General features: G+C 38.3%; 1 pseudogene across 1 annotated transcript; it reads right to left on the bottom strand.

The window, feature by feature from the left end:
- Positions 1–776: 776 nt before the first annotated feature.
- Positions 777–20218, bottom strand: LOC308432629 (annotated as a pseudogene). The gene is made up of 5 exons: positions 20201–20218; positions 8553–8948; positions 6033–6045; positions 2333–2396; positions 777–926 (listed from the first exon to the last, which is right to left on the bottom strand). The product of its transcript is annotated as an uncharacterized misc_RNA (transcript).
- Between the last annotated feature and the right edge of the window lie 6 nt (positions 20219–20224).

Below are 20224 nucleotides of genomic sequence, written 5' to 3' on the forward strand. Positions count from 1 at the left end.
TTGGACTTGGACTCTCTGAGTAGATATAGCTGACATTCAACTTGTGATCCTCCTGGCTTTGCCTCCTGAGAGTTGGGTCATAACACTGAAAAAAGTAACTAATCCAGGAAGTTGGTACTGGAGTAATCTATTGCTGTGATAAACCTGACCATGTAAGTCTTTGGTCTTCAGAACTGCTTTACAGGATAAATAAGGAAGAAAGTTAAGTTCTAGAAGAGCTCTGAAGTAAAATTAATGAGTAATTCTAGAAAAAAAAAATGTGGAAGATTAGAAGGTGCAGACTGTAAAAGATGTAATCGTGAGGTTTCAGACAGGAACAAGGACTTTGTGAAAAATCAGCCTAATGTTTTTATATGTTGTTCTGTATCAAGGAATCTGGTAGTATTCTGCCTATATTCTCAAAAATTGAGTGGGGCTTGGATTTGGGTTTAGTTGGTTGGTTGGCTCGTTAGTTGGTTGGTTGGTTGGCTGGTTGGTTGGCTTTTGTGGATTTTTGTTTTTTGGGTTTTTTGGGGTTTTTTAGTGGAGTAATTTATTGATAAATTTTAAGACAGTATATGATCAACATGTAGTATGGTTGTTGGTAGATAGAAATTCATTTGGAAAAACTTAAATTTGAAAAGACTATTCTTGGATAAAAAGGAAGAAGAACTTTCTATAAAACAGGGCAACTTGGGTACCATCTCTTTACTTTCAGCCATAAAGATACATAAAGGCTACTGCATTTTTGGCCAAGGAGTCGAGGGCATGCCATGAGCTGAAGGCAGAACCTGGCATCACCCATGTTGTTCTGGTTCCAGAATCACGGAGACATGTATCAAGGTTCTAGGAAGACACTGGTGTCTGGAAATGTGAGGAAGGGTCAGATTTGGGACACTGAGTCTCTGACCCTCAGAGGCCATTGTGAGAACCTTTGAAAGTAAAACCTAGATTGAAATAAAGACTCCAGAACATTGGCGATTTCCGAAACATTGGATATCCACAAACAAAAACAAAAACCAAACAAATAATAAACCTGCAGACATCAAGTAGACCTATCTCAAGAGTGGACATAAGAGGTCACATATGCTACAGGTGGCACAGCTAGAAGGTCAGCAATGCCCAAACTTGTTTAATTACAAATAATGCTGTTATCATATCCAAATTCCACAGCTTTGGGTGTTTAGAACCTTGATTTTTTGGTATTTCCTCTACTTTTATTGATCTTTTCTAAGTCTCCATTCTTTCTTTAGGAATAGGAACATTAATCTATGTCACTGTGTGAAAGAAGTTTGTGTTTTGACTTTATTTTTTAACACGGTTCATAGTTAAGAGATTACTTTAGTCTCCAAAGAGACTCTGAACTTTGGATTTGTCAGTGTTAAAAATGTAAGATTACTGGGATTTTAAAGTTGAACTGAACAGACTATGCATTCTGAGAATGTCTTGGGCCTGTGAAGGGTAAAGAGAAATGTTATACTTTAAATGTGGGACATCTCCTATGAAATCATGTGTTTTGGGGTCATTGTCCCACCTGAGAGAACTATTTGTTGGAGATTATGGAATATTAGATGGTGTGGTCTAATTGAAGGATATGGGTCACAGGGCAGTGGGTCTTGGGAATCATAGCTCAGTTCTACATTCAGACCAACTTAGATCCTGCTTCCTGAAGGATACCAAAATGTAACATAATGTTGCTACTTGCTGGAGCTGCCATGGAATTGCCTTTGCCAACATGATGAATTAGGTCCCGTCAAACCATGAAGCCAGGATAAAAATTTATGACTTAAATTACTTTTTGTCAGGTATTTTTGTACAGTGAGGAGAAAGTAGCTAGTATATCACACACACACACACACACACACACACACACACACACACACACACACACACATTTCTTACATCCCGAGTGTGAGGGAATCCAATTGAAAGCTGCGCAATATAATGACTCTATTCCCCAGTGTCAACTTAGATTTTTTTTTCTTTTTCTTTTCATTGCATTCAGTATTTGAGGAAATCTCAAACAGTTCAGTGAGGGCAGAAAACATAAATAACAGGTCAGACCTAGAGAGAAATAATTGTGTTAATTCGTGCCTTCATCCATCTGAGAGCCAATTGATCAGGAAGCAGAATCAGCCCCACTCCACCTCAGGAGGCTCGGGGATGGGGGATGGAATAGTGAATGTGGGATCCATCCTAAGAGAGGTTACAGGAGGAAATGGAAGCAGAACTCCGTGGGATTAGACATCCTGGTAGCATTTTAAAAGACATAGTAAGATAGCAATAATTGTGCAGACTTATCCACCCACCGCATACACTAGGAATAACAGGTTTCACCATAAACTCTTCTTACCATAAAAAGAATATCCTTGCCATCATTCATCAGGATTACAATGACCTCTAGAGGAATGGAGATTCTAAAAAGCAAGAAAGTCAAGGATTAAGAGTATTAAGGACATGAAAATTAATCTATGAAAATCTCCAAAATGTAGACAATTCAACTCAAGAAAACATGACAAAATTTAAAATTACCCAAGAAAACTATAAATATATCTGTACATAGCTGTCACCCAAAGAATTTCTAAATAGGACATAAAAGTTTGTTTAAAATATTAGCCACTAACCTTTTAGGAACAGAAGTTCTGCTGAACACATGCTATAACATAGCACATTTAAGAAAGAATAATGAAAATATTAGCAAATTGTTTAATTTCCTAAGATATTAAAATACTTTTTATAAGTCAAAACTGGCTTAGAAGAGAAATTAGAAATGCAATGAAAATCTATTTTAAAGTAATAATAAACACAGCTTTGAATATCAAAATGTGATGGGATGTGGCCAAAATAGTGTTTAGAAGAAAATGTACTCATTTAAAGGTCTTTAATAAGAAGGAAGAAAAAAGAACCATTAATGAGAAAAGCTAAGATACTATAAATTCAGGAACAGAACAAAATATTATTCTAAGGAGAAACTAAAAATAATATGCAAGTATAAAATGATAACCTAGAAAATAAATGGCATAATCACATATAAAACTAAGAGCTGAGTATATGAGAAAGAATTCATAAATCTGTGACAATATACCAATCTAATTTATAGAGGTACCCGTTATTTGATAAACCAATTTGTTTTCTTCGATTAAAAACTATCAATATATACTATACACACACACTTGCCCACCCAAGATTAAAATCCTAATATTCTCAGACCTAATTTCCTTTGCTTCTCTCTCCATTCTCTTTGTCTCTCTCTTCTTTGAATTGAAGAAACTTATGCTCTTGTCTCATCTCAGATCCTTTGGCTTTAAAGAGAGTACACATAAATTCAGGTATCTCCAGCCTTGACCTTTCCTTAGTTCTACAGGCTAGTAAGATAGAGATATTTACTTTAGACACACACACTCATACAGTTTATCATAGGTGGTTTGTGTACATTGTCTCATTTGTCTGGAAATGATAACTCATTCTTTTAAAGAACTAGTATATAAAATAATGGGTTTTTATCCAAGTCATCGGCCCTAAACACAAAAATATATGATCATCACTAAATGAATTCAGCATTATAGGTGTGTGTACATGTGCATGTGCACATGTATGAGTGTGTGTGTGTGTGTGTGTGTGTGTGTGTGTGTGTGTGTGTGTGTTCTGGAGGAGTTGTAAGGAAAAAAAAGAGCAGTAGAAATTCTGTAAATATAGTATTCATGTATGAAACCCTCAAATATTTTATTAAAAGAGTAATCAGATTCACTGTACAGAAAGACATGTACATAATGATAATTTCCTCATTACTTCCCCACTTCATGGTTTTGTTTTGCTTTGGAATTTTAGAATCTCACAGTACATTTCTATTTCAATGTATAGTAAGTAGTCTCAAATTTATAAATTTGAAAGCCAAGCTCTTTACCAAAAATCCGACTCACAACTCCTTCTTTTCTTGAGAAAATGGTGTCACCATCATTCCAGGCACCAAACACTTGCAGTCTACTGTGTGTCCATACCCCAGTGTCATCGTGTATGAGACTCATCAACTAATATTAATATAATACTCTTGTGATTCTATGTGTGTTTATAGATATGTCTATATGTCTGTTAAATCTATCTTCCATCTCTTTATCATCTATCTATTTTTCTAGTTCACTACCATTTATATATCTGTCTTTCCAATCCATTCAAGTTCTGTTTTCTTACCTTAATCCAGAGCTTCATTATTTCATATTTGGCTCTTGTGTTGATTCTAGCAGCCTCTCAAGTACACTTTCTGCTTCTGCTTCCACTTGAGGCCATCCTCAGAGAAATCAAGACAATCTTTTATACACAGTCCAGTGACTTCTCACTACATGAAGTCTTTCCACAAACTATCTCACACAGATTCCTACACTCCTGCCAAATCACTTCATTAAAGTGTCCTTTTTATTGCCACCTCCATCTCTCTCTGTACAGTCCCTATTTCCTTCTTCAGTTTTCTTCACAGCAGCTGTCACTCCCTGAAATGAGTTGTTGACACGGTTGTTTGTCACCTACCTACCTCTCACACAGTCATGCTAGAAAACGACATATGCTCCTTCTCTGCCCTATCCCACTAGGACTTTTCATGCATTCTGAATTATATAAGAAAGAAGACAGAGTGGAGCACCAGAGAAGGTAGGTCATTGCCTAAAACTGAGGAAAAACTGCACCCATTTAGGTCAAAGAGCAAAAGAAGCCCCCTCTCATATATCTACAATAAGATCAAAGATAAGTACAATATGTGAAAATATTTCAGTTACTGTTAGAGATTATTGTTTTACATAGAATTGAGGATGATTAAAAACTAACATCCCGGTGCTAATGAATGTCTATTAGAATGAAGGTTTGCCTGGAGATGGCACCTATTATCTAGCAATAAACATGAGAATGAATACCGTAGACCCAGAATGCATTCTTTGTTTCTCAGTGTGAATTTAACATATGAATAGAACACTTTACCTTCAATTTACCTGTACTCACAGAAGGTGAAAGAAGGATTAGAGCTCTTATATAACTGCTCCATGCTCCAGTGCTAGGTGTGAGGAGTTGTTGGAATAATGTCAAAAGCTCATTGTGACAACATGTGGGTGTATGGGGTTAACTTATGGGGTTTAAGAGTGGAAGAGTAATATTTCCCAATGGGATTGAAGTTAATTACCCAGCTTAGGTAAATGCCCTGCATCTTCAGATACCCACAGATAAACAGCCTCTAAGTTATCTTTTCTTGAGGATTAGCAATGTGGTTTCAACCCTTATTAAAAGTGCTTAGGCATTTCAAGTTCAAATGACCCAAAATCTTTTAAATATAGTCAGCACTTTTAATAACACTCTTACATTTCAACATAGCTTTGGCATCTAAACTCAGGCTGCTGCACTAAAATCAAATTGCATCCGCCAGTTCTATATTTATGAACCTCAGGCTTTAGAAAATTGAGAGGACAATCTGGAAAGCAAAAATCATCTCACTTAAAAATAGGATTTGCTAGGGGAGGCTTCAAGTCTTCTAAAGACAATTATCTGTAAGTCAGCTACACAAACGTAACTAGAGTATATTTGTAGGCAATCTAAATATTTACGTATGGTGTACCAATAAAAACGGCAGACATTATCTTGGTCATTAACGACATCTGATACTGCACCTCTGAGAACCTGGTATTAGGGACACTGGTTTTGAGATCAAGATGGTTTCTGTATTTAGATGGTAACTCCTGAGAACCCATTCTATTTTCTGCATAGCCCTCCAGCAGCTCTGGAACCAAATGCTGTCTTTCTATGCCTGGGGAGTGCTGTGGGGAAAGAGCTGTTCTTAACAGATATAAATAGCGAACTTTTTGAAAACTGGACTCTACTCATGAGTCAATGGCTGTGAAGGGGTTTGCCAGCCATTCGTAGGCCTGGATATGTAAATTAGCTACTTTTCTGTTGCAGGGACAAAACTCCATGGTCAAGGCAAGAAGAAAGTATATATTGGGATGAAAGGAATACGACTTCCTCATGGCAGGGACTACAGCAAAAGAGGCATGACAACAGAAATAGAATCCCGATACCTTACATCCTTAACTACGAGCACAAAACAGAAAAACCAAGCAGACAATGAGGCAAGTTTGTAAAAATGATGTACTTACCCCACTAATGCTTCACAACCTCTCCCAAACACTGCCACTAAGTAGGAATGTACTATTATCTGAGCCTACGGGGGACATTTTTTTTTATTCAACCCATCACCATATGACTCTACCCAAATGAACCACTCAGTACAGAAAAACAAAATAACTGTGACTGCCTTAGGTTAAAGAGGCCCCATCCCAGTAAAAGGTATGTAATTAATCACATATAAGATGCTCATGCATATTATAACCACATGTAGTTGGGCTGGATATCAGAGTTTGAGGCAGTTATTGTTGGATCCTATAGTTCAGATAATATTCCTAGTATGCTTTTGAGATTTTTAAGTTTGTTATAAAAATCTGTTAGTGCTAAGTACAGTATATATATGGAAGATAATGGTAAGATGAAATAAGAAATGCTAGGTGTATTTATATATTATTATAATTGGAAAGATAAGGGAAAATGCATGACTTTCTGAAAACAAAATACAGTGTCCACTATACTTTGATGAAATAAGGAACACCAAGAACTGCAGGAGAAAACAGATAAATTATCAAGGAATCAAACTGCCTTCCTGTATCCATCCTACTTATCAGAATTCAACATTTAAAATGTTTATAGTTGGTGTTGCATTGTATTGTTTTTATTTATGTGTATATGTGTGGATACAGTGATGCCACAGTGTGCTCATGATATGAGAGTAACTTTTTGGAATCTTTTCTCTTTTTCAACCATGTCGGCCGCAGAGATCAATCTCAGATCCCCAGGGTTGTAGACAAGCGTGTTAACCTGCTGAGTCATCTCCTCAGCTCAACTTTTTTATTTAGACTTCCAAAAGGCAAACATTCTCTTTGTTATAAAGCATGGCGTTTTGTCTGTATGTGACTCCATTGTGTTTGTGACCATCAAAGAGCTTCTCAATGTCTCTTCTTGTTTGCAGAACTATTTGCTTATCCCCAGTTGTCTGAGGAATAAATCAGATCCTCTTGTCCCAAACTCCATTAGAGTGAGGAACACAGCCACCCAAGCTTTTCTCTCAGGTACATCTAAACAAATGTTCAATGGCAGAGTGAAAATGGAAGGAGACATATTTAGTATGGACCTGATCAAATGTGTTTTAGGGCTTCTATGACTGTTCCCCAGCAATCCAGAAGAGAACTGTGACAACATCTAGGCAATACCTTGTCTGTAACACAATGAGTTCCAAGCCCATTCTCTGCATAGACTAGATGTTCTATCTCATTGTCTTTCCCAAGTATCACAAACTTCCAAACATCACTCAATAAGTTTTCATTCTAAGTAAACATTCTAAACTATATTCTGTTCTTTGCAGTAAAAAATAAAGCCAACGCATTATCTAACTCCCTGGAGTTTTTATTTCCTTAACAGATTGTCATCTTTATATCTTTAGTAAAATAGCTCTTCGTGTCTGTTTCTTGTTTAACTGATTCAATTGTTCTTCTAATATTGCTTTGATAATCTTTTATATAGCCTTCACACTACTTTCTACAGTATGTAGTTTACAAATATTTCCTCCCAATTTGCCATCTGTCTTTTAATCTTTGTACTTGGTAGATTGCAAAGCAAAAATATGAAAATGTTAATTTTGATGAACTCCAATTTATGAAACCTTCTTTTCTTAGATGTTGCTTTTGGTGATGACTGTTTACAATGTTTTCAGCTATTTGTTTCTCTTATTTTTTGTATGGTTTCTCTCTATATATGTGTTAAGTTCATTATGTATTTGGAAGTTGAAGGTGTGGGGCTCAGGGTAAGGCTCATTTCTCTGTGGATATCAGGTTTTACCTATATTGTTTTTGATTCGGTTTTCTTTCCTCCTGTAAATTGCTTTTGTATTTCATCAAAATTCAGCTGTCCTTGGTTCTGTGATGTGTTTTATCTTGTTGATTCTTTTATCTTATTATACCTACATAGAATCTTCTGCTAGCAATAAACTGATTCTTCCCACTGGCTTTAGGTATTGAATAAGTTTACCTACTCTTATTCTCTCCACATAAATTTTAGAGTATCCTTCTCTCTCTCTCTCTCTCTCTCTCTCTCTCTCTCTCTCTCTCTCTCTCTCTCTCTCTCTCTCTCTCTCTCTCCATATGTGTGTGTGTATAGTGAACATATAATCACAGCAAATGTGCATGTTCACACACACACACACACACACACACACAGATAAAAACATACAACTCCATCAAAAAAGATTCCTGAATACATGTTTTATTAGATTAACTTTTGGTTTTGCCTTTTATTTTTTTTAAATTTCATATGTGAATATGGCATATTTTGATAAAATCCACAATGACTCCCTTACCTCTAACTTCTCCTATCATACCCTACCAACTATTCCTCCCACTTGAAAATATCACACAAGTAACAATATACAGACTTAATGCTTAGGGTTGTGCCCCACAGGAATAAGAAACACTGGGAAAGGGTAACCCCCTCACTCCCAGGAGTGACCCAGAGGGAGGCTACCTGAGTGAAAGGAAGCACAAAAGGAACCCTCTGCAGACTCAGGGCAAAGGGAATGCCATCGGTACTGGCACCTGTGAGCACTACAGGATGAAACTCTAGCTTGGTGGGACTGGCTCCAGGCACACAGGCGTAGGGGAAGAGGGTTGGACACAAAGCCACAAAGCTACTTTTGCCTTTTTGTGCTTCTGCTGCATGACATCCAAGTTCCTGGGGATAGAGATGATGGGGAGCTCTGCTTACAGGCCAGCAGCAGAAAGCCCATCATCTCTGCGCTTTGCCTTAAGCAACTTGCTCTGTTCCTTCACGTTCATCTGGCAGGCGAGCTCTCATTGGTTACTGCGGGTCACGGCTACAGCAGCAGCTCCAACCTGCCTCCATTATGTCTCCTTGTTCAGGCCCTTGTATTTTTCAAGACAGAATCTCTCTACACATTTTTCAACTTTTATAACTTGCTTCGATCTGAATTCTAAATGTTTTCTGTTTATTAATATTTGTATTATGTAACTTTCTCCAACTTTTCATTTTAGTCTTCCTATACCATTAGATTAGTAGTAAATTTCAGTAGCATATTAGTGAGTAAGATTTATGATCTAAGAATCTCTATCTTGGCTTATTAAAATATTTATTTAAAATGTAATTTGCATATTAAAGTGTAGTTTTCATTTTTAGTTATGTGCTTGCCTTCTCATTTTTTATGACTTCTGTACATTGCATAAGCACGGTCCAAATCCTATTTTATCTATTTGTGTTCATTTAGAAGTTTATTTCAATTTATTATTTGAAATATTATACTTGTGTTTTTAGTTTAGGTCACTGTTCTTTGATGATCCATCTATCATTATACTATATATAAATAATTAATTATAACCATTCTATTATCTTATTTTTTTAATTTATTTTCTTGATTGTTATTCTGTCTGTGCATGTGTGTGCATGTGTAGATCTCAGAGGACAGTTTGCAGGAGTTGGTGTTCTTCTTCCATCTTATAATTCTTAGGAATCAAAGTTGGGTCATCAGGCTTCACAACAAGAATCTCTTCCTGGTAAGTCCCTTTTACCAGCCCTATCTTCTTTATTAATAATATAATAGTCTTTAAATATTCCCTATATGCATATAGAATTCAATTAGACATATCAAAAATGCAAGAACACACATATTTGAAACACTGGTTTTGAAGGCATGAAGTTGTCATGAAGAACAGCTGAGGCTTGGAACTCTGAGAAGCCATGGAAGGCCACTGATGAAGATGCAGCCTCAGTTGTAGTTGACAGCCCAGGACTGAGGGGGTCATGAATAGGATTTAAGGCTTGGCATCATGAAGGGAGCCTATGTGAGGCTATTGGTGAAGCCTAGTTTCAGTGGAAGATCCAAGAATATTAGAAATGCCAGTACCATGAGATGATCACGAAAAACAGAATCAGCAGTGGAGTGGATCAACCTGAGCTATATAGGGCAGAGTTGGAGAAGTGAAGCCAGCCATTTGAGGAGCCCAGAAGATCATGTGTGGATTGAAATGAGACATTGAAACAAGCTGTAACATTGAAGGTGCCTTGGAGACTCCAAGATGTTTAAGACACCAGAGCCATGGGCTATCTGCTGAGGGAAGCTGCTAACAGGGAGTGGTACCAGCCCCAGATAAACAAGTTTGTTGCAGTCAACAAAGATTTAAAAGGTGTTGGAGATCTGAAGATCCCTTTGACATCAAACATGGAGATGCAGAATTTGGAGTTTGCCCAGCTGGTTGCCTGACTTAACTCAAGGATTACAACTAAGTGATTGGATGGATTTCAGAAGAAACTTTCAACTTTGGACTTTTAACATTGTTGGTACTGCTACAGACTATGGAGACTTTGGAAGTTGGACTAAATGTACCTTTTATTGTGCTATATTTAGGTATGGCCCCTATAGACTCATGTGTTTGAACAAGCCTATGGGGCCAGAGTGTGAAATGTGATGGTTTATATATACTTGGCCCAGAGAGCAGCACTGTTAGAAGGTGTGGCCTTGTTGGAGGAAGTGTGTCACTCTGGGGGTAGACTTGGAGACATTCCTTCTAACTGCCTGAAGATGCTCAGTCTGTTCCTGGTTTCCTTTGGATGAAGGTATAGAACTCTCAAATCCTGAATCATGCCTGCCTGAATGCTGTCGTGATCTCACCTGGATGATAATGGACTGAACCTCTGAACCTGTAAGCCAGTCCCTATTAAATGTTATCCTTGTACAAAGCTCAAGTGTAAGTGGATCAAAGATCTCCACATTAAACCAGATACACTGAAACTATTAGAGGAGAAAGTAAACCTTAGAACACATAGGCACAGGAGAAAATTTTCTGAACAAAACACCAATGGCTCAAGCTCTAAGGTCAAAGATTAACAAATGGGACTTAATGAGATTGCAAAGTTTCTGTAAGGCTAAGAACATTGTCAAGAAAAAAAAAACGGCAGCCAACAGAATGGGAAAAGATGTTTACCAACTCCACATCAGATAGAGGCCTAATATCCAAGTTATACAAAGAACTCAAAAAGCTAGACACCAGAGACTCAAACAACCCTATTAAAAAATGGGGTACAGAGCTAAACAAAACATTCTCAATTGAGGAATATCGAATGGCTGAGAAACACCTGAGGAAGTGCTCAACATCCTTAGCCATCAGGGAAATGCAAATCAAAACAACCCTGAGATTCCAACTCACACCAGTCAGATTGGCCAAGATCCAAAACTCAGATGACAACAGAAGCTGGCGAGGTTGTGGAGAAAGAGGAACACTTCTCCACTGTTGGTGGGGTTGTAAACTGATACAACCACTCTGGAAATCAGTCTGGCGATACCTCAGAAAATTGGACATAGTACTACCTGAAGACCCAGCTATTCCACTTCTGGGTATATACCCCAGAGACACTTTAATACACAACAAAGATATATGCACCACAATGTTCATAGCAGCTCTATTTATAATAGCCAGAAGCTGGAAAGAACCCAGATGTCCTTCAGTAGATGAATGGATACAAAAATTGTGGTACATTTACACAATGGAATACTACTCAGCCACCAGAAACAATGACTTGACCAAATTCTTAAGAAAATGGCTGCATCTAGAGAATATCATTCTGAGTGAGATAACCCAGTCACAAAAGAACAAACATAATATGCAGTCACTGATAGTGGGATGCTAACCCCAGAGGCTCACACTGCCCCAGAAATAACTCACAGACTGTGTGAAGTCCAAGAAAAAAAGAAAAGAAAACAAAACAACAACAACAAAAAGTTTTGCTCAATCCTTACCCACCAAGAACACATTGACAAATTCTGGGTTACACGCTGTATTACATGTACTGTTTGCTCATTGTAAAAAAAAAAAAAAAAAAAAAAAAAAAAAAATCTTTACACACCAAGAAAACTTTGACTATTTCCAGTTTACATCTTGTTTTACATGTACTTTAAGGTCATTGTAACTAGTAAGATCTTAATCACACTATCAAACCTTTAAAAAAATAAACCAAGTACTGACAAAAATGCATTGTATACTTTTATGCAAAAAATGCTTAAAATCTGTACATTTATCTTTGTTTTTTCAAATATAGTTGTAAAAAAAATGTTGTCCTTTATAAAACTTGCATTGGTCGTGGTGTCTGTTCACAGCAATAAAATCCTAACTAAGACAATATCCAAATGAAAAAAATCAGAAAGGAAAAATGAAGACATAAAAAGAGAAACTGAGGAAATAAAAAATATCAGATTCTACTATAGCAGCCTATATTCAACAAAACCACAAAATTTAAATGAAATGAATGATATGAACCAACATTATATCAGACAACATGCACTATCTAACCAGTCCAATTACACATAATAAAAAAGTAATAATCATTAAAATGTTCACAACCAATAAAAGCCCAGGGCCAGATGATTTTAGTGCAGAATTCTATTAGACCTTCAAAGAAGACCCAATACCACTATTTATCAATGTATTTAATAAAATAGAAACAAAAGGAACACTGATTCATTCTATGAAGCCAGAATTTCTCAGATACTTAAACCACACAGGGACCCAAAAAATAAAAAAGAAAACTTTAGCCCAATCTTTCCATAAATATAAATGCAAAAATACTAAATAAAATTCTAGCAAACTGAATCCAAGAACATATCAAAATCATCATTCAACATGATTGCCTAAGCTTCATCCCAGGGATGCAGGGATGTTCCAATATATGGAAATCTATCAATATAATCCACTATATTGAACAAACCCAAAGAAAAACACTACATGATCATCTCACTAGACAGTGACAAACTTCAGCAGCCCTTCATGTTAAAAGACTTGGAAAGATCAGGAATTCAAGGCACATACATAAACATAATAAAAGCATTATACAGCAAACAAACAAGCATCATCAAATTAAATAGAAAGAAACTTGAAGCAATGCCACTCAAATCAGGAAAAAGACTAGGCTGCCCAATACCTCCAAACTTAATACAGTATTCAGAGTTCTAGCTAGAGCAATTAGAAAACCAAAGGAGTTCAAAGGGATACAAATGAGAAGATGTCATGGTATCACTATTTGCAGATGATATGATAGTATACATAAGCAACAAACAAAAAATTTTGACAGAGAACTCCTACACCTAAGAAACAACTTCAGTAAAGTGGCTGGATATAAAATTAACCAAATTAGTAATCTTCTTCTACACAAAGGATAACTGGGCTGAGAAAGAAATTAAAAAAAACAATACTCTTCAAATAATCACAAATAATATAAAGTATCTCAGTGTAACTCTAACCAAGCAAGTGAAAGATCTGTATGACAAGAACTTCAAGTCTCTGAAGAAAGAAATCAAAGAAGACCTCAGAACACAGAAAGATCCCCCATGCTCATGGTTTTGTAGGATCAATAAAGTAAAAATGGACATCTTACCAAAAGAAATCTACAGATTCAATGCAATACCCATCAAAATTCCAACTCAGTTCTTCACAGAGATAGAAAGAGCAATTCTCAACTTCATCTGCAATAACAAAAAAACTCCAGGACACCAAAAAAAAAATCTAAACAATAAAAGAACTTCTCAGGAAATCATCATTTTTTACCTCAAGTTGTACTATAGAGCAGTAGTCATTTAAAATGGTACAGAGACTGACAAATATATTAATGAAATAGAATTGAACAACTCACAGACTGTGTGAAGTTCAAGAAAAAAAGAAAACAAAACAAAACAACAAAAAAAAAAGTCATGCTCAATCCTTACACACCAAGAAAACGTTGACTAATTCCGGGTTACACCCTGTTTTACATGTACTTTTTGCTCGTTGTAACTAGTAAGACCTTAATGCAGAGTATCAAACCTTAAAAAAAAAAAAGAAAAAAATAAAAAAGCCAAGCACTGACACAATTGTATTTGTATACATTTATGCAAAAATGTTTAAATTTTTTTCTTTTATCTTTGTTTTTTAAAATAAAGTTTAAAAAAAAAAGAATTGAAGACTCACCTATAGTAACTTGATCTTTGACAAAGAAGCTTAAACCACCCAGTGGACAGCATTTTCAACAACTGGTGCCAGTCTAACTGGCAGTCTTCATGTAGAAGAATGCAAATTGATCCATTTTTATGTCCTTCCATAAAGTTCAAGTCTAAGTAGATCAAGGACCTCTATATAAAACCAGATAAGCTGAAACTAATAAAAGAGAAAGTGGAAAAAAATAGCCTTGAACACATTATAACAGGAGAAAATGTCCTGAACAGAACTCTGATGGCTCAGGCTCTAAGATAAACTATTGATTAATGGGACCCCATGAAACTGAAAATTTTCTGTAAGGCAAAAAACACTGTCAATAGGACAAAACAATAATCTACAGATTGGGAAAAGAGGGCTAATATCCAAAAATATAAAAAGAACTCACAAAGTTCAACTCCAGAGAGCCAAATAACCCCATTAAAAGTGGGGAACAGAGTTAAATGAAGAATTCTAAACTGAAGAAATTTGAATGGCTGCAGCAATGTTTGGACTCAGTATCCACTAGATAATGACTCAAAATGTCACCCTAGACTCGTTAATTTTATGAGACCTTCACTCATACTGCCAAAGATCTGGTAAATGGAAAGAGGTTCGCTACGCACAGGTATTTTTCTCCGCTCTAATCCTTCTCTGTGTTGTAGCCCCGCCCACCTCCTTTTAGCAATGAGGCAGTAAGGCAGATGACACCACAGCTCTCAATCCAGCCAATGAGCCATCCTCTCTCTGCAGTGAAAACCAAACTGCTACCTCAGCTTCTACTCATGCTACTCTAAGCCTTTCAAAACCCTCCCCTCCATGGCCAGACACCTGGCCTCAAGCACCACTGCCGGTGCCCCTTTCCTCCCTATCTGTCCTCTTCTGTGCTGCAATCTTATAGCCTGATGTTCCCTGCTTTACTATGAGTCTCACTAATAATTTACTTCCTGAAAAAAGCCAGCGAGTTTGGGAACAGAAAAAATGCATGCAGACGAGATCCATCAAACAGATAGACACTAACTTAGACCCTAAAAACCCAAAAGGTAAACAACTTCTAATGACCTATTTCTTTTCCCAGAGCTACCCCAACATAAGAAACTAGCTTAAAAGCTTGAGAGGGGAACCCTAACTCCACAGGCAGAAGTCTTGGTGCTGGCCTTTAAAGTGTACCATGAGAAAGGTATAAAGGCTCACAAATACAATATGCTGGCAAAGGCTTCCCGACCAGCCCCAGCCGCAGCTACACCACCGGGCCCCTGCTACAGATGTGGTCAATATGTCATTGGGCGAAAGCTTGCTCCAGCCCTCACAAGCCAAGGGGCCATGTCCTAAGTATGATCCAGAGGAACATTGGGCTGTCGATTGCTCTGTGTCACGCAAGACAGAGGGACATCACGCCCAAATAATCCTACAGCCTTCTAGGCTTGGCTATGGACAACTGAAGAGGCCCAGGCTCCCTTTACCTGACCACTGCCATCACGAACAGGGAGCCACAGGTAGCTATCATGGTATGTGAGCAGTCCATGTCCTTCCTCTTTGACACCGGAGCCACTTACTCACACCTGACGGAGTTTTGGGGACCTACTTCTCCCTCATATTTTCCTATTGTCAGGTAAGAGGACACCTTACCTTCCTCACCAGATTCCAGCACTTACTTACATTTTTAGGGGTGTACCTCTCAGTCATTCCTTTTGGTAGTGCCAACATGTCCTGTCCCTTTATTGGGAAAGAGATCTTCTAGCTAGTTGGGAGCCTCTATTTCCATTGCTCCCCCCCCTCCATTTGCCTGAACCCAAGCTTGATAGCAACCCCTCTGCTTCTTCTAGCCAGTCAACTAACTAACACAAACATGTTTCCTTTACCAGCTTCTCAGGTAGACCACCGGGTATGTTGCTAAACTTCATTCTTCTGTTGTCATCCAATTACTAGACCCTACCAGGACCCTTTTAAGGTGATTCTTGAGACACCTACAGCTCTTTTACCACATACAAGATCCATGAGATCCCAGGTGGGAGACTGAAGATGTTGGCAAGCTCTACTGTAAAAAAACCAGCCAGAGACCCCAGTAACTACTATCAACATTCAGCTGCCCTGACTCTGACGTTTCCATGACTCCACACCTTTCCCCTATTCCTCTTCATGGCATGGCAAGTCATTTTAAAATATCTGGAACACGTTAGAGTAATTTCCTCTGAACCTTATCAATCTTCTGTCTACTTCAACCACAGACAAAAAAAATTCTAATCAAACTATTAATTAGTTCCTGTTACAGGATTACCAGCCACTGTCCATAGAGGAGCCTGAGGTGAACATCTGCCAGGTGGATCCCAATGGTGAAAGCCAGCTGCACCCCCTTATGATGTCCCAAGACAGCAGGAAGTAGCCAATGAGACTCAATGCCCCTATTCTCCTTTCACCATCAGCCTCCCCGTCCCTTTTTTCTCCTTTTTATAATAAGAAAAGGGGAGGAATGGCAGCATTAGGACTGCTCCTGAAAAATCTTTCTTTCTTCCAAACCAAATGTACTTAATTTCTACCTATAATGTATACATATGTGTGTCCCAGCATCTTGTCAAGTCCAGGTGCTTATTACATCTAGAACAGCTCCAGAGAAGCAACCTACAGATACTTCAGCCTTCTCTCGCAGACACAGACGCTTCCACTGGACCTGTTACTTCTGACCTATCCTCAGATGGTTCCACAGACCCTGGACAACAAGGAAAGAGCCAACTCTTAAGACTGGACAAACGTCCCTACCCCCACTTTTCTGAACTCTCTAAAAACATCACCCCAAACAAGCATGAAGCAGTCAAGAGATCACAACAACCCTATTCCTGGTCCACCATCGCCTCTAATTTTTCTTTTCTAATTAAACAAAAATGGGGGAATGTTGGGATTCCGTAAACCCCACCCCTCAGTTACCTAGCAACAGCCAGGTATACCCCACCCCTCAATTACCCAGCAGTGGCCAGGTATGCTCCTCCCCAGTGACCTTACAGTATAAAAGGAGCTGCTTGACCCCTCCTCTCTCTCTTGCTCTTGTGCTCTTGCAGCCTTGCTCTCCCACCTCTACTCCTCCTCTTCCCTTCCCTTCCCCCCTCTTCCTCCACATGATCATCGTCAGCCTCTACTCCTCTACACTATCTCTCTCTCTCTCTCTCTCTCTCTCTCTCTCTCTCTCTGCCTCTACCACCTTCCTAACTCTCCCATGACCTGAATAAACTCTATTCTGTACTATACCGTTGTGTGGCTGGTCCCTCAGGGGGAAGGGATTCCCAACATGGACCTCCCCAGAGGCATCCCCGTTACCCCCAGGCCTTGCCGCACCTCCATGGACCATATGCCCCCTACTCTCTTCATCCTTCTCCTAACATTGTTGCCATGACTCGGATTGTCATCTTTTCACAATATTAGTGCCCCGTGACTTTTCCTTTCAGTGACCTTTCCTTTCATTGGTGCCCCGTCATCTTTTCCTTACAGTACCTACTCCTGAGAATATATACCCAAAGATGTTCCAACATATAACAAGGCCACATGTTCCACTATGTTCATAGCAGCCTTATTTATAATAGCCACAAGATGGAAACAACCCAGATATTCCTCAACAGAGAATATATACAGAAAATGTGGTTTATTTACACAATGGAGTACAATTCAGCTACTAAAATCTACTTCACAAATAAATAGAATAGATATTAACCCAAAAGTTCAGAATATGCAGGATACAACTCACATACCATATGAAGCTTTACCAGAAGGAAGACCAAAATGTAGATAATTCAATCCCACTTAAAAGGAGTAACAAAATAATCACTGGAGGCAGAGGAAGGCAAGGTCCTGGATGGGAGAGAGGAGGAGAAGAGGGAAAGGGGTAACAGGCTCAGATATATAGACAAGTAAAATGTTCAGAGGACCAGGAGAATGAATAGGAATAAGTACCAATAGGGGGTGGGGAACAAGGGGAACCACTAGAAAATCCCAGACACCAGAGACCCAGGGTTCCCAGGGCTCAGTGGAGATGACTTCAGTGAAATAAACGAAGAGGAGAAAGAACCTTTAGAGACTATCTCTAGTAAATAGGCACAGCCCCCAGTTGAATAATAAGGCCACCCACCCATGTCAAAATTTTTAACCCAGAATTGCTCCTGTCCAAAAGAAAGACAGTTAGAAAAGGTGGAGCAGAGACTAAAGGAATGAACATCCAGAAACTTGCCCATCTTGGGATCTATCTCATGTGTAGATACCAAACCCCAACACTACTGCTGATGCCAAGAAGCTCTTGCAGACAGGAGCCTGGTATCACTGTGCTTTGAGAGGTTCTGCCAGCACCTAACCAAGACAGATTCAGATACAGCCAGCCACTGGACTGAGCCCAGGGATCAGGAGCCTGATGCAGCTTTCTTCTGAGAGGCTCTACCAGATCCTAACCAACATAGATGCTGATGCTAGAAGCCAACCATAGGACTGATCACGGGAACCCCAGTGGAGGAGTTAGGGGTAGGACTGAAGGAGCTGAAGGGTTCTTATCTGGCATCAGTTGGAGGAAGGTCCTTAGCTCTGTGAAGGCTTGATGCCCCAGTGTAGAGGAATGCTAGGGTGGTAAGGTGCGTGGATGGGTGGAGGGATGCAATAGGGGGCTTGCAGAGGAAAAAGGGGATAACATTTGAAATGTAAATAAATAAAATATTCAATTTTTAAAAATCCAATAATACGTAAAACTTATTTTTAATTTAAAGCTCATAGTATTCTTAAAAGAAATTCTGCAATACTCAATATTCTTGGTTATTTTCCATAGCAAAACAATTTATCTTTTCCTTATTTTGTGGTTGACACTAAATAGCTTCAGTCTGTTTGATTGATCTATTGTTTCTTGTATAGCAGTAAAGAATTACATCCTTGCTGTAGTACATGACAGAATATATTCATGCCACAGGAGCTAGGAAGTAAAAACCGAAGGAGGGTGGGTCAGGGTCCAAATATATCATCAAGGATACTTCCTATTTAACCGAAGACATCCAGTCAGGCCCTATTTTGTAAAGGTTCCCTCACCTCCAGGAAGATGATATTATATGACCTCCAAGCCTAGACCTGCAGAATATTGCACCATCCACTGCTGTTCTACTAGAATTTAGCTGTCATGGATACCAGCTCAGCTAGCTAACTTGCTGGATGTAATAAGATGTCCTTCAGCCAAAAGACTCAGTAGTCACCTGTGAGAGAGCCTGTCCTGGAATGCCCAGCTCTGGGTCAACCTGTCATTTGAAAACAAATACAGAACAGAGCTTATATGCCAGCTATAGTCAATGGAACAATCCGCAGAAGAGAAAGTATATACATGAACAGTTAATATCAAAGCTGTAGATTATTACTGAAGTTGGAGAGATAAATGACTCAGTAGTTAAGAACCATGTTTACTCAGAGAACCTGGGTCTAATTCTCAGCATTCAAATTGAGGGTTTATAATCACCAGTTTAACTCCAGTTCCACAATATCTAAAATCCTCTTTCGATCTCTACAAGTAGACAAAATACCCAAACATAAAAATGTTGATAATTATTTATTTTCAGAAATAAAAAACTAGTGTACTCTAACATATTCTCATCAATATTTCTTGTGTTGTTTTAAGGAGTTCATAAAAGAGGACCATAAAATTTGTCCCCTTGTTTCCTTTCCTGCTCTTCAAAGTGGGAAATTTATTGTCATTAATACTTTAAATGCTAAACTTACACTGAAAATTATGTAGACCAAGCAGTACTAAATGGTTGATATTTGTGCTAAGAAGAAAGTTTATTTGTGTAATGCTTACATATAGTTCTATTTTTCTTATGATAAAAGAAAGACATAAAATTCCTTGTCCTTGGTCATATGGTTAATGGTTTAATAATGGGGCTAGATCCAACAGGCTGCTGCCAGAATTGATTTTCTTCTTTCATGCAATTGTTCCTGCAAAACCTGCTCTGGCAGCTTGTTCATCTCTCTGGCTGAAATTTCAGGCCAACCCAGTAGCTTTCTCAAGTACTTTAAACAATTGTATCCTCCAGACTTCCACAGGTAATAAAATGGCATTTAAATCTGCTATCCAAACTCCAGATTATTATCTCCCTCAAAACTGCTTTTTTTCTGTTCATACTCACCTCAGGTGTGGAGACCATAGTGAA

The sequence above is a fragment of the Micromys minutus genome (assembly GCF_963924665.1).
Source record: "Micromys minutus genome assembly, chromosome: 18".
Lineage (NCBI taxonomy): Eukaryota > Metazoa > Chordata > Mammalia > Rodentia > Muridae > Micromys > Micromys minutus.